The sequence below is a fragment of the Heteronotia binoei genome, chromosome 4 (genome assembly GCF_032191835.1).
Source record: "Heteronotia binoei isolate CCM8104 ecotype False Entrance Well chromosome 4, APGP_CSIRO_Hbin_v1, whole genome shotgun sequence".
NCBI lineage: Eukaryota > Metazoa > Chordata > Lepidosauria > Squamata > Gekkonidae > Heteronotia > Heteronotia binoei.
In genome coordinates this window covers 96,621,985-96,633,203 of record NC_083226.1, presented here as the reverse complement: position 1 = coordinate 96,633,203, position 11,219 = coordinate 96,621,985, and positions in this window count along the sequence as shown.

The window sequence follows — 11,219 nt, the reverse complement described above, 5'->3', positions numbered from 1 at the left end:
GAGCACAAACTGGAGAGTTCTCCCTCTTCCCTAACTGCTCCTGCCTTTCCAACATATTTTGCAGCTTCAATATTAGAGGATCAGTGTCCCACCTGTGAAAGTATCTTAAATATAACTAAAAGCATGACTGAACAGAAAAGATTTTTCCTGGAGCTATAATGTTCATCTTAATTGACTGAATGATTGAGTGAGCTGGTTGCTGACTGTAACAATAAACTAATGTTCATAATAATAGCATCTATAGCTTGTTGTCACCACAGAAAAGAGCCTTTCTCTAGACTTTGTTACTTAGTTTATGTGATTATTCTCTCTGTGGAGACTGAAGGAACAATCAGGTGTATTCAAAAGCCAATCTCATGTGATTCAGTCAGCCTTACTCCCAGGAAAATGCCCTTAGGATCTCCAGAATGAGAAACTAAAAGCAGAATGAAGCTGGAATGTACTCCATCTTGTCATATCTCTGCCCACTAATTCCAGAGACAAATATGCATTGATTGGTTTGGTCACTCTAAGGCATTAAAAATTCAGCTATAGTTAGGTAGCCACTTGCAGACTTCAGAATCCATGAATGCTCTGTTTTGGCGATAAACTGCTCCACTGTTTATCCAGACGTGCCTTTATTCAGCTGCAGGACCGGATCTACATGTTTTTTGAGGGGGAACAAAATTAAAAAATGGTGTCCCCTTATGGGCCATTTTATCTTATGGTCCCATAGAATACAATGGACTCCATACCCAATTTGGCGCCCCGCCCCCTGTCGGTGCTTGGGGCAAGCACCCCCCCTAGATCAGGCCCTGTTCAGCTGAAGATGAAAAAGTGACTTATATAATTTTGTGATATTTGGGGGAAAAAATCTTTTTTATCTGTCTTTGACTCATAGGTTCTTTAAAGGAAAGTGAAACACTTTGGTGACCTAAGCATTTTTGTTTTTAACTTGTGCCTTTTTAATAGAGGCATTTGCAAAGAGTTGCAAAGAGACAGGGCTCCCTGTCAGAAGTAGTCATGATGATGCAGAATTTATATACATAAAAGCATAATACCAAGGCAGAAAAGAAAGTGGGAAATATATTTCTGAGCCATTAAAAAAAATCCTTAGAACTCGTGTTAGATACTTATGGATTCTGCTCCTACTGCTTATATCTTTGTGCATAAGAACAGAATGCTTAGCAACTAATTTTCTAGATACATTTTAGTTTTCTTAATACACAATATATTCCAAGTAAGAAAACATGACAGTAAAGGCAGAAAAGTCATTTTAATTCAGCAATTTCTGTTTAATTTGCTAGAAGAAAATTCCATTAACAAGGCAATTCAATCATACCAGTACTGCTGAAATTTAAAAAAAAACTTTTTCTACTTCAATATGCACACTTTCTTCCAGTATTGCAGATACATTAGAATAATGGCATTCTTTTCTTTATGCATTAATTTGATTTAAGGTGGAGACTGAGGCATTTTTTGTTGCAGATTTGAATTCTTTTGGTAAACAAGTTATTCCTAAATCACAAGCTGTCCTTAATTCTTTTTTGTGGGGGGGAGAAATAGGAGTATTTCCATACACTGATACGTCATGCCCATCTCTGTCTTTGGTGAATAAACATGAAACCATTATATCTTTGATAAAGTGATGTATACAAAATGCATGCTAATTTGCTTTTACATAGTTTCTTTTATAGCAAGCAGATTCAGCCCTTCAAGTACTAGTCACTAAAGGCACTGGTTGGTTATGTGATACCTGTGTGCTGGCCTGGGACATTTGACCCCTGAGGGAGAGTTCTCAGGATAAGGTATGAATAGACTTGTTTTTCCATCCTATTTGTGGAGAATCCAGCATGCAACACTGATATTTTAGCAAGACCTCTAGTTTTCAAATTTTCATTTTTGCTGGACTATTCCCCTGATTTCAGTTCATCTGTCAGTCTTATTTAATATTTAAAAATGACGTAATGTAGAATATCGAGACAGTGTGCGATTGCAATAAAAAAGGCCAACGCCATGCTGGGAATTATTAGGAAGGGAATTAAAAACAAATCAGCCAGTATCATAATGCCGCTGTATAAATCGATGGTGCGGTCTCATTTGGAATACTGTGTACAATTCTGGTCACTGCACCTCAAAAAGGATATTATAGCATTGGAAAAAGTGCAGAAAAGGGCAACTTGAATGATTAAAGGTTTGGAACACTTTCCCTATGAAGAAAGGTTAAAACGCTTGGGGCTCTTTAGCTTGGAGAAACGTCAACTGCAGGGTGACATGATAGAGGTTTACAAGATAATGCATGGGATGGAGAAAGTAGAGAAAGAAGTACTTTTCTCCCTTTCTCACAATACAAGAACTCGTGGACATTCAATGAAATTGCTGAGTAGTAGGATAAAAGGAAGTACTTCTCCACTCAAAGGGTCATTAACATGTGGAATTCACTGCCACAGGACATGGTGGTGGCTATAAGCATAGCCAGCTTTGGATAAAAATATGGAGCAGAGGTCCATCAGTGGCTATTAGCCACAGCATATTATTGGAACTGTCTGGGGCAGTGATGCTCTGTATTCTTGGTGCTTGTGGGGGGCAAAGTGGAAGGGCTACTAGCCCCATATGTGAACCTCCTTTTTTTTTTTGGCCACTGTGTGACACAGTGTTGGACTGGATGGGCCATTGGCCTGATCCAACATGGCTTCTCTTAAATTCTTATGTTCTTAGGGCTGGTGCAATACAACTACGGGGGGTTTTGGATGACATTTTCACATTAGACCCATTTCAGTCCAGCTTTTGCCCAGGCTGTGGGATGGAGACTGTACTGGTCACCCTCATAGACGATCTCTTGAGGCATCTGGATTGAGGTGGCTTGGCAGTGCTGTTGCTATTAGATCTGTCAGCTGTATTTGATACAGTTGACCATCAGCTACTGTCTCACCACTTTGCTGAAGCAGGGATACAGGGATCTGCCCTTCTATTGCTTACCTCTTTTCTCCAAGGCTGGGGACAAAGGGTGGCTATATGGAAGCAATTATCCCGGAGGCACCCACTTTGTGGTGTGTCTCAGAGGGTGGTTCTCTCTCCAATGCTATTTAACATCTATATGTGCCCCCTTGACCAGATTTTCTGGAGATTTGGGCTGGGTTGCCATCAGTATGCAAATGACACCCAGGTTTATCTATTGATCCGGCTGTGCCCCGAAAAACCTGGACCTGGCATTACAAGCCATAGTGAAATGGCTCAGGAAGAGTCGACTGAAATTGAATCCAGCAAAGACGGAGGTTCTGGGCCTAAGCTGCAGCAGTTTGGGAAGGGAGATCCTTTTACCGACCTTTGATGGGGTGCCTTTAGTGCCAGCTTCTAGGGTCAAAAGCCTAGGGATGCTCCTGGAGACCTCATTAACTATGGAGGCAAAGGTGGCAGCCACTGCCAAATCCACATTTTATCATCTTAGGTGGATAAGGCAGCTGGTTCCGTACTTAGAATGTGGCAACTTGACAACAGTGATCCATTTGACGGTCACCTCGGGGGCTGCCCTTGATACAAATTTGAAAGCTGAAACCGATGCAAAACGCAGCAACAAGATTGCTAATGGAGTTACCTCTATGGGTGCACATTCAACCTGCGCTGAAATCATTGCACTGGTTGCTTGTGGTGTTCTGGGTTCACTTCAAGGTGCTAGTTATTACCTTTAAAGCCCTGTATGGCCTGGAACCTGCCTACCTCTGGGACTGCTTCTCCCCATACGAGCCTCAGAGAGCACTCCTATCATGTTCACAAAATCTCCTCATGATCCCTGGGCCAAAAGAAACTTGGCTGACCACCACTAGAGCTAGAGCCTTTTCAGTGGCAGCCCCTGCCCTGTGGAACGCCCTCCCTGTAAACATCAGGCCCCTGCGGGACTTGCTGCAATTCTGCAGGGCCTGCAAGACAAAATTTTTTAGGCTGGCATTTAACATCTAATGGGGAGGTGACCACTATTCCACCATCCCAAAGCACTGGTATTTGAACCCATCCCAATATAAATGTAGAGCACTAAACAACACTTAACATCATCATTACATGTAGTGCTCAATAAGAACTAACAGCGCCATCTTGGACACTAGGGAATGAAAGTGAAACTGAAAAGATTGTTTTTAAATTGTACAAAATTGTATGAAATGTTTTTAATGATTTTATTGTGATTTTATTTTAGCACTTTGTTGTTTTAATTGTTGTTCGCCGCCCTGAACCCGTCAGGGGAGGGTGGGATACAAATGTAATAAAATAAATAAAAATAAAATAAATAAACAATACAGGAGGATGAGCAAATTGCCTTCCTAATAATTCCCAGCATGGCGTTGGCCTTTTTTATTGCAAACGCACACTGTCTTGACATTTTCAGTGAATTATCTACCACGACCCCAAGATCTTTCTCATGGTCAGTCTCTGCCAGTACACACCCCATCAACTTGTATTTGTAGCTGAGATTCTTGGCCCCAATGTGCATTACTTTGCACTTGGCCACATTGAACCGCATCTGCCACGTTGACGCCCACTCACCCAGCCTCAACAGATCCCTTTGGAGTTCCTCACAATCCTCTCTGGTTCTCACCACCCTGAACAATTTTGTGTCATCCGCAAACTTGGCCACTTCACTGCTAACTCTCAACTCTAAATCATTTATAAACAAGTTAAAGAGCATGGGACCCAGTACCGAGCCCTGCGGCACCCCACTGCTTACTGTCCTCCACTGCGAAGACTGCCCATTTATACTCACTCTCTGCTTCCTATTACTCAGCCAGTTTTTGATCCACAAGAGGACCTGTCCTTTTACTCCATGACTCTCAAGCTTTCTAAGGAGCCTTTGATGAGGAACTTTATCAAAAGCTTTCTGGAAGTCAAGGTAAACAACATCTATCGGGTCTCCTTTGTCCACATGTTTGTTCACCCCCTCAAAGAAATGTAGCAGGTTAGTGAGGCATGATCTTCCCCTACAGAACCCATGCTGAGTCTTCCTCAATAGCTCGTGTTCATCAATGTGCCTACTCATTCTGTCCTTGATAATGGTTTCTACCAACTTCCCCGGTATTGAAGTCAGACTGACTGGCCTGTAATTTCCTGGATCTCCTCTGGAACCCTTTTTAAAGATGGGGGTGACATTTGCTACCTTCCAGTCCTCAGGAACGGAGGCAGATTTCAATGAAAGATTACAGATTTTTGTTAGAAGATCCACAAGTTCAACTTTGAGTTCTTTCAGAACTCTCGGATGTATGCCATCCGGACCCGGTGACTTATTAGTTTTTAATTTGTCTATCAGTTGTAGGACCTCCTCTTTTGTCACCTCAATCTGACTCAGGTCTTTCAACACCCCTTTCAACATTAGTGGTTCAGGGGTGGGCCAAAAGTTCTCATCTTCCACAGTGAAGACGGAGGCAAAAAATGCATTCAGCTTCTCAGCCATTTCTCTATCCTCCTTCAGTAATCCTTTTACTCCATGGTCATCCAAAGGCCCCACTGCCTCCCTGGCTGGTTTCCTACTTCTAATATATTTGAAGAAATCTTTATTGTTGGTCTTTATGTTTTCTGCAATATGCTCCTCATAGTCCCTCTTTGCCTGCCTGATCACAGTCTTGCATTTGATTTGCCACAGCCTGTGTTCCCTTTCATTAATCTCACTTGGACTGGTTTTCCACCGTTTAAAGGAGTCTTTCTTACCTTTTACAGCTTCCATTACTTTGTTTGTTAACCATGCAGGCCTTTTCTTATACCTGTTTGTGCCTTTCCTAACTTGTGGTATGTTTTCACGCACATATCAAATTCAGGTTGTGAGCAGAGTTTAGGACTGCAGTACTGAAGCTTTACCACTCTGCGCCACAGGGCAAGCATGTTTTATTTTAAGTAAAAAAAATCTTTAATTGTGCGTGTCTGTGTCTTTTATAAAGTTTATATGTCCATTACCTGGCCTTACATTTTATGACACACATAACTTGGTTCAACAAGGTCTCATATATGTCAAATCCAGCCCACAAAACAAATGAGTTCGATACCTCTGTCCTAGAGTGATAGGCAATGGGGGCTTCCTGGCCATCAGGCAATTTGTGACAAAGGACAGGCCTGATTCTGTACAGTGATGCATCAGAGGCTAGCACCAGTGGCTTCTTTTTGTCAAAGTGGGTTAGTAAGTTGCTGGAGGAGAGAAGGTCTTTCAGGGCAGCAAACACTCAACTTTCTTTGGGGTCCCACTTACAAGGACGCGTGTCCTCCAGTAACTTATGCAGTGGTTCTGACAAGGATGCTTTGTGTGGCAGGAAGGAACAGTAGAAGTTGAGGAGCCCTAAGAATGATTGCAGTTCTTTTCTTGAAGAGGGTGCTGGAGTGCTGCAAATGGCTCTCACCTTGGCTTCTGTTGGATGGACACCAGCAGCGTCAATGAGGAATCCCAGAAATTCAGCTTGAGGAACTCCAAAATGGCATTTTTCTTTTTGTATTTGGAGCCCGGCTTGTTGAAGCCTCTGTAATGTCTTGCATAGGTGTTTGGTCAGTTCTGGTGTGGAGCTTCCTGCGATGAGGACATTGTCAAAATAGGGAATGACATTGGGTATTTCCTTAAGCAGGCCTTCCATCACTCCTTGGAAGATACCTGGAGCCACACTCACCCCAAACAGGAGGTGGTTGATTTTGAAGATGTCATGGTTAGTGATGATGGTCTGAGCCTTTGCTGTGGCATCATCCATGGGCAGCTGTTGGTACACCTGTGCCAAGTCAATCTTGGCAAAAGTTCTGCTGCCAGCCAGAGATGCTAGGAGGTGACTCACAACAGGGACTAGGTATGTGTGTTGTTGTAGTGCCTTGTTGATAGTGCACATAGTCTGCACATATTCTGATGGCCTTGTTCGATTTGATGGGCATGATGATAGGAGTCTCCTACTTCATGTGAGGCACCAGTTCCAAGACTCCTTGCTTGATGAAACAATCGAGTTTGACCTCAATTTTTTGGTTTCAGAGCAATCTGTGAGCATTGAGGCAAACAGGCAGCATGGAAGACCCAGTATATAGTCCAAAATGCTGGCGAATTGAACACAGACAACTTAAAAGGTGGACTGGTTGATTTGCTGGAAACCCATAACATGAATGCTCAATGTCTCAAACCAGTCACATCCCAATAGACTCGTCTGGCAACCTTTAGCCAAAACAAGGTTCAGAGGTCCACAAAAGTCCTTGTAGGGTACATTGACTTGCACACCCAACCCTGGAAGTCAGTGAGATGGACCCCACATGTCTCTGGACAGTGATGTGACAGTTGTGGGCAGATTTGACAGTACGTCTCTTCTGAGATGATGGAGAGTGTGAATCTGAAGTCCACTTTCATCTCGCACAGTACTCCTTCCATACGGATTGTCACCGTTATCTTCTTCTGCTGCTGTAGATGGATTTTTTTTTTTTTTGGACTGTAGTTCTCAGGACCTGGTCTGGTGTGCAGGAACACTTTGATATGCTGTGGCACCCTTTGAATTGTCTGCCCTTTCTGTCTTGGTCATGTGTGTGGAGATGCAGGTTGACTTTCGTGCCCCGACAGGCATGTGTGACATGCCCAGTCTTGCCACAGTCTCTGCATTGGACATTGTGAAAATGACAGTTCTTATGGAAGTGGGAGCCCCCACAGCTGGCACATAGTGTCTTGGTGTACATAGGGAGGTCTTTTTTCTTGGATCACACAGCCTTTGTGCAGTGGACCTCATCATCATTTTCTGAACCTTCACTCTGGTGGAAAGTTTCCTTCATAGGCAACGGGGCAAGGTTGCTAGTTTTGCGAACCTCTTGTGTTGATTGTAGGCTGCTTTGGAGGCAATAGCCTCCTTATAGGCTGTTTTAAAGTCCAATTGTTTTTTAGCGAACAGCCAACATTGCAGTTTCTCATTCCATAGGCCACAAACGATATTTGCAGAGCCTCTTCAAGGTTGGAGAAGTTTCAGTGCCTGGAGGCCTTGTGGAGGGTGGCGACAAATTTGGCCATGGATTCATTGGGTGCCTGGACTCCTATGTAGAAGGAGTGGCAGCAAGCAATCTCAGATGGCTGAAGCACAAAGTGATTCTTCAGCCACTCATTGATGTTAGCGAACGTGATATCTTTTAGCTGTTTCAGAGAGCCAAGCACCTGGGCGATCTCAAATGTGTTTGACCTGCAGACACTGAAGAAAGTACCCTTGGAAACTTCCTTGCTTTTGATGTGAGCAGTGAGGTAGAACCCAAACTTTGACGTAGGCTTCCAAATGGTTCAATTTGGCCCTTGGTGGCCATGCTGAGACTCATACTGGAGCAACAGGTGGCTGTGTATGTGCTAGATAACTGAGGTGACACTTCCTCGTGGGCAGTGATTCAGCCTAGTGATTTCAGCAGTGATTCCAGTTCGGACCTCAGGGTTGCCTTCCCAAGTGATCGGCTTGTGAATTCAGCTCGGTTGCATAGGCAATATCCCATCTTCATTTCCAGTATTATCAAGTGAGTTCAGCCACTCATGACGTAAACAACCATTTATTGAACACAGCAGAACTGAGAACACAAGGCAACAGGTTGGAAATATATACACTGGGGGTTGTTAAACACACCCCCTGGAGTTGGCGGCAATCCACCTGATTGGTCTCTCCAAGATCCTTCATTTCCTTGAAGAAATGCCTCATGTCCTGATTGGCCAGTTCAAATGAATGGCCAATTGGAATGTAGGCATCAGGATCCTGGAAGGCTACGAAGCATGCTTCAATTAACCATACAAACTATACACAGAATGAAAAGTCAGTAGCACAATACAACACAATACACAACACAGAGTGAGACAGAGATAGTTCAGGAGATAGAAGTAGGGTTGCTTAATAAAGAATTTTCCTTATTACTCCTGCCTGACTCTCAGTTAATGCCTACCTCACTTGAAACATGATGGCAGCAGTTTAGAAGTAGAACCCAGCTAACCTAGCTGCAGGAACAACTAAAGCAGCAAAGAGTTTTGCAACACAGAGAAAGACCTGAAACCTGCATCACCATTGGACTTTACTGCAGTCAATCTAGCACAAACATGGAGATACTGATAAATCTGATATGTACATGGAGTGGGAGTGGAACTGGTCAGAAAGTGCTTAGGAGGCATTTGAGAAGATTATGGACACAATAGCAAAGAGTGCTATACTTGTTTCTACATTTCAGATGAGCAGCTAGTACTACAGTGTGGTGTATCTGAGACAGGATTAAGAACTGACCTGTTACAAAATCAGTGGCCAAGAGAATTCACCAGTAGACTTCTTTCATAGCTGAATGTTCAGGTTGGAGAAAAGGAGTTTAAGGGGAGACATTATTACTCTCTTTAAGTATTTGAAGGACTATCACTTACAGGATAAATTAAGACTATTCAAATTTTGAGGAGTTAGATCCATTTCCAGACAACAGTTCTCAGTTAATAGGAAGCTTAAGAATCATTTTGTCCACTATGGAAGAGCTTGATACTATTATCAGATAATGGACCTCAGTTTATGTCCGAAGATTTCAGAACCTTCCAGAATTTGATCACCAGATATCCTCCCCTGTCTACCCCCCCCCCCCAAGTAATGTTGAATCAGCAGTCAAAATGGCTATGTGATTTTTGGGCAAAGCAAGAAAGATTAATCCATATCTGACTGTCTTTGATCACCTGAACATACCTTCACAGGATTTGGATGGCACTTAACTTGACCAATTATAGTATGCCTGCTGTGGTATGTTTTTTCTATCTCTCTCTCGGCTTGGCTTCGCGAACGAAGATTTAAGAAGGGTGCAATAGTCCACGTTTGCTGCAGGCTCGCTGGTGGCTGACAAGACCAATATGGGACAGGCAGGTCCGGCCACAGCGGCTGCAGGGAAAAGTCTGATTTAGGGTTGGTCCTGTAGCAGTGCGATTCTTCCTCAATCTCCTTTTGTCCTCAAGACCAGCTATGCGTGCGTTCTCAAAGGAAGAGACAGCCTGGTGGATGGTGTGCCTCCATGCTTTGCGATCTGAGGCTAGGTCAGACCACTGGTGATGGTTGATGTGACAGGTGCTAAGGGATTTCTTCAAGGAGTCCTTGTACCTCTTCTTTGGTGCCCCTCTATTTCGATGACTGGTGGAGAGTTTGCCATACAGGGCAATCTTGGGAAGGCGGTGGTTTTCCATCCTAGAAATATGCCCTGCCCAGCGCAGCTGCGTCTTCAACAGCAGTGCCTCAGTGCTGGTAACCTCCGCCCGCTTATTAATAGGCATAAACATGTCCCTGTGGCCATTCATGTATTTAAGGATAAAACTGTAACCCAGCTATTGTATGGTGTTCCCATTTGGGTCACTGTATTAACTCAGTCTGTCCTGAAAATCCAAGCTACCTTATTCATTGCATCCTGAGTATCCCAAATTATTTTAGCAATGTAGCCATGTCTTTGGAAACAGTGCTGGTCGTTTTGGAAACTAAAGCCTGGATATGGACTTTGAAATTCTGGCTGCACATTCATTTTTTATTTGATCATCTTAGCTATGTGCACACCATGTTATCAGACTCTTAGGCTGATTCCACACTCACCTTTCTCTGGGGCAGGCTTCCGTTTCTGGGTGGAGTAAACTGGTGATTTCGTACCAGTTGCTCTGTGCTGGCATTTTGTGCAGGGCAAACCCACGATTTGCCCCGCTGTAGTGTAAACCTGAAAAAACAGGTTTACACTGCAGCAGGGCAAATTGCGGGTTTGCCCCATGCAAAATGCCGGAGCAGAGCAATGTCGTTGTATAAATTAGCCGATTTGTGACTGCCTTTGTCTGCCACTGTCCATCCACTCCGATGAGCAATAGTTTAACACAGCCAACACCACACTGTGTTCTTAAACTATATACAAGGTTTTATTTTACATATATACAAACTCTGCATCATAATGCTCCGCCAATCAATCATAGAATAGTAAGAGGGTAATATGTACAGCATAGCTACATTAATATAGTTTTGCTCCTAATTACTGTACCAATAAGGAGGCAGTGCTGAGTCATTCTGTACTCCTCACCCGATTACATCATTCTACTGGCTAGAACCAGTTCTCCTCTGACAGATCTTCCTGAGTCATCTACCTGACAGTAGCTGTCAGATCAGCAGCAGTGCCTCATGCCTTACTGGGATTATTTCCTATGCCAACAAGCAACTGGTGTGAAATCACCAGTTTGCTTCGCCCAGAAATGGAAGCCTGCCCCAGAGAAAGGTGAGCGCAAAATCAGCCTTACTTAAGTAAGT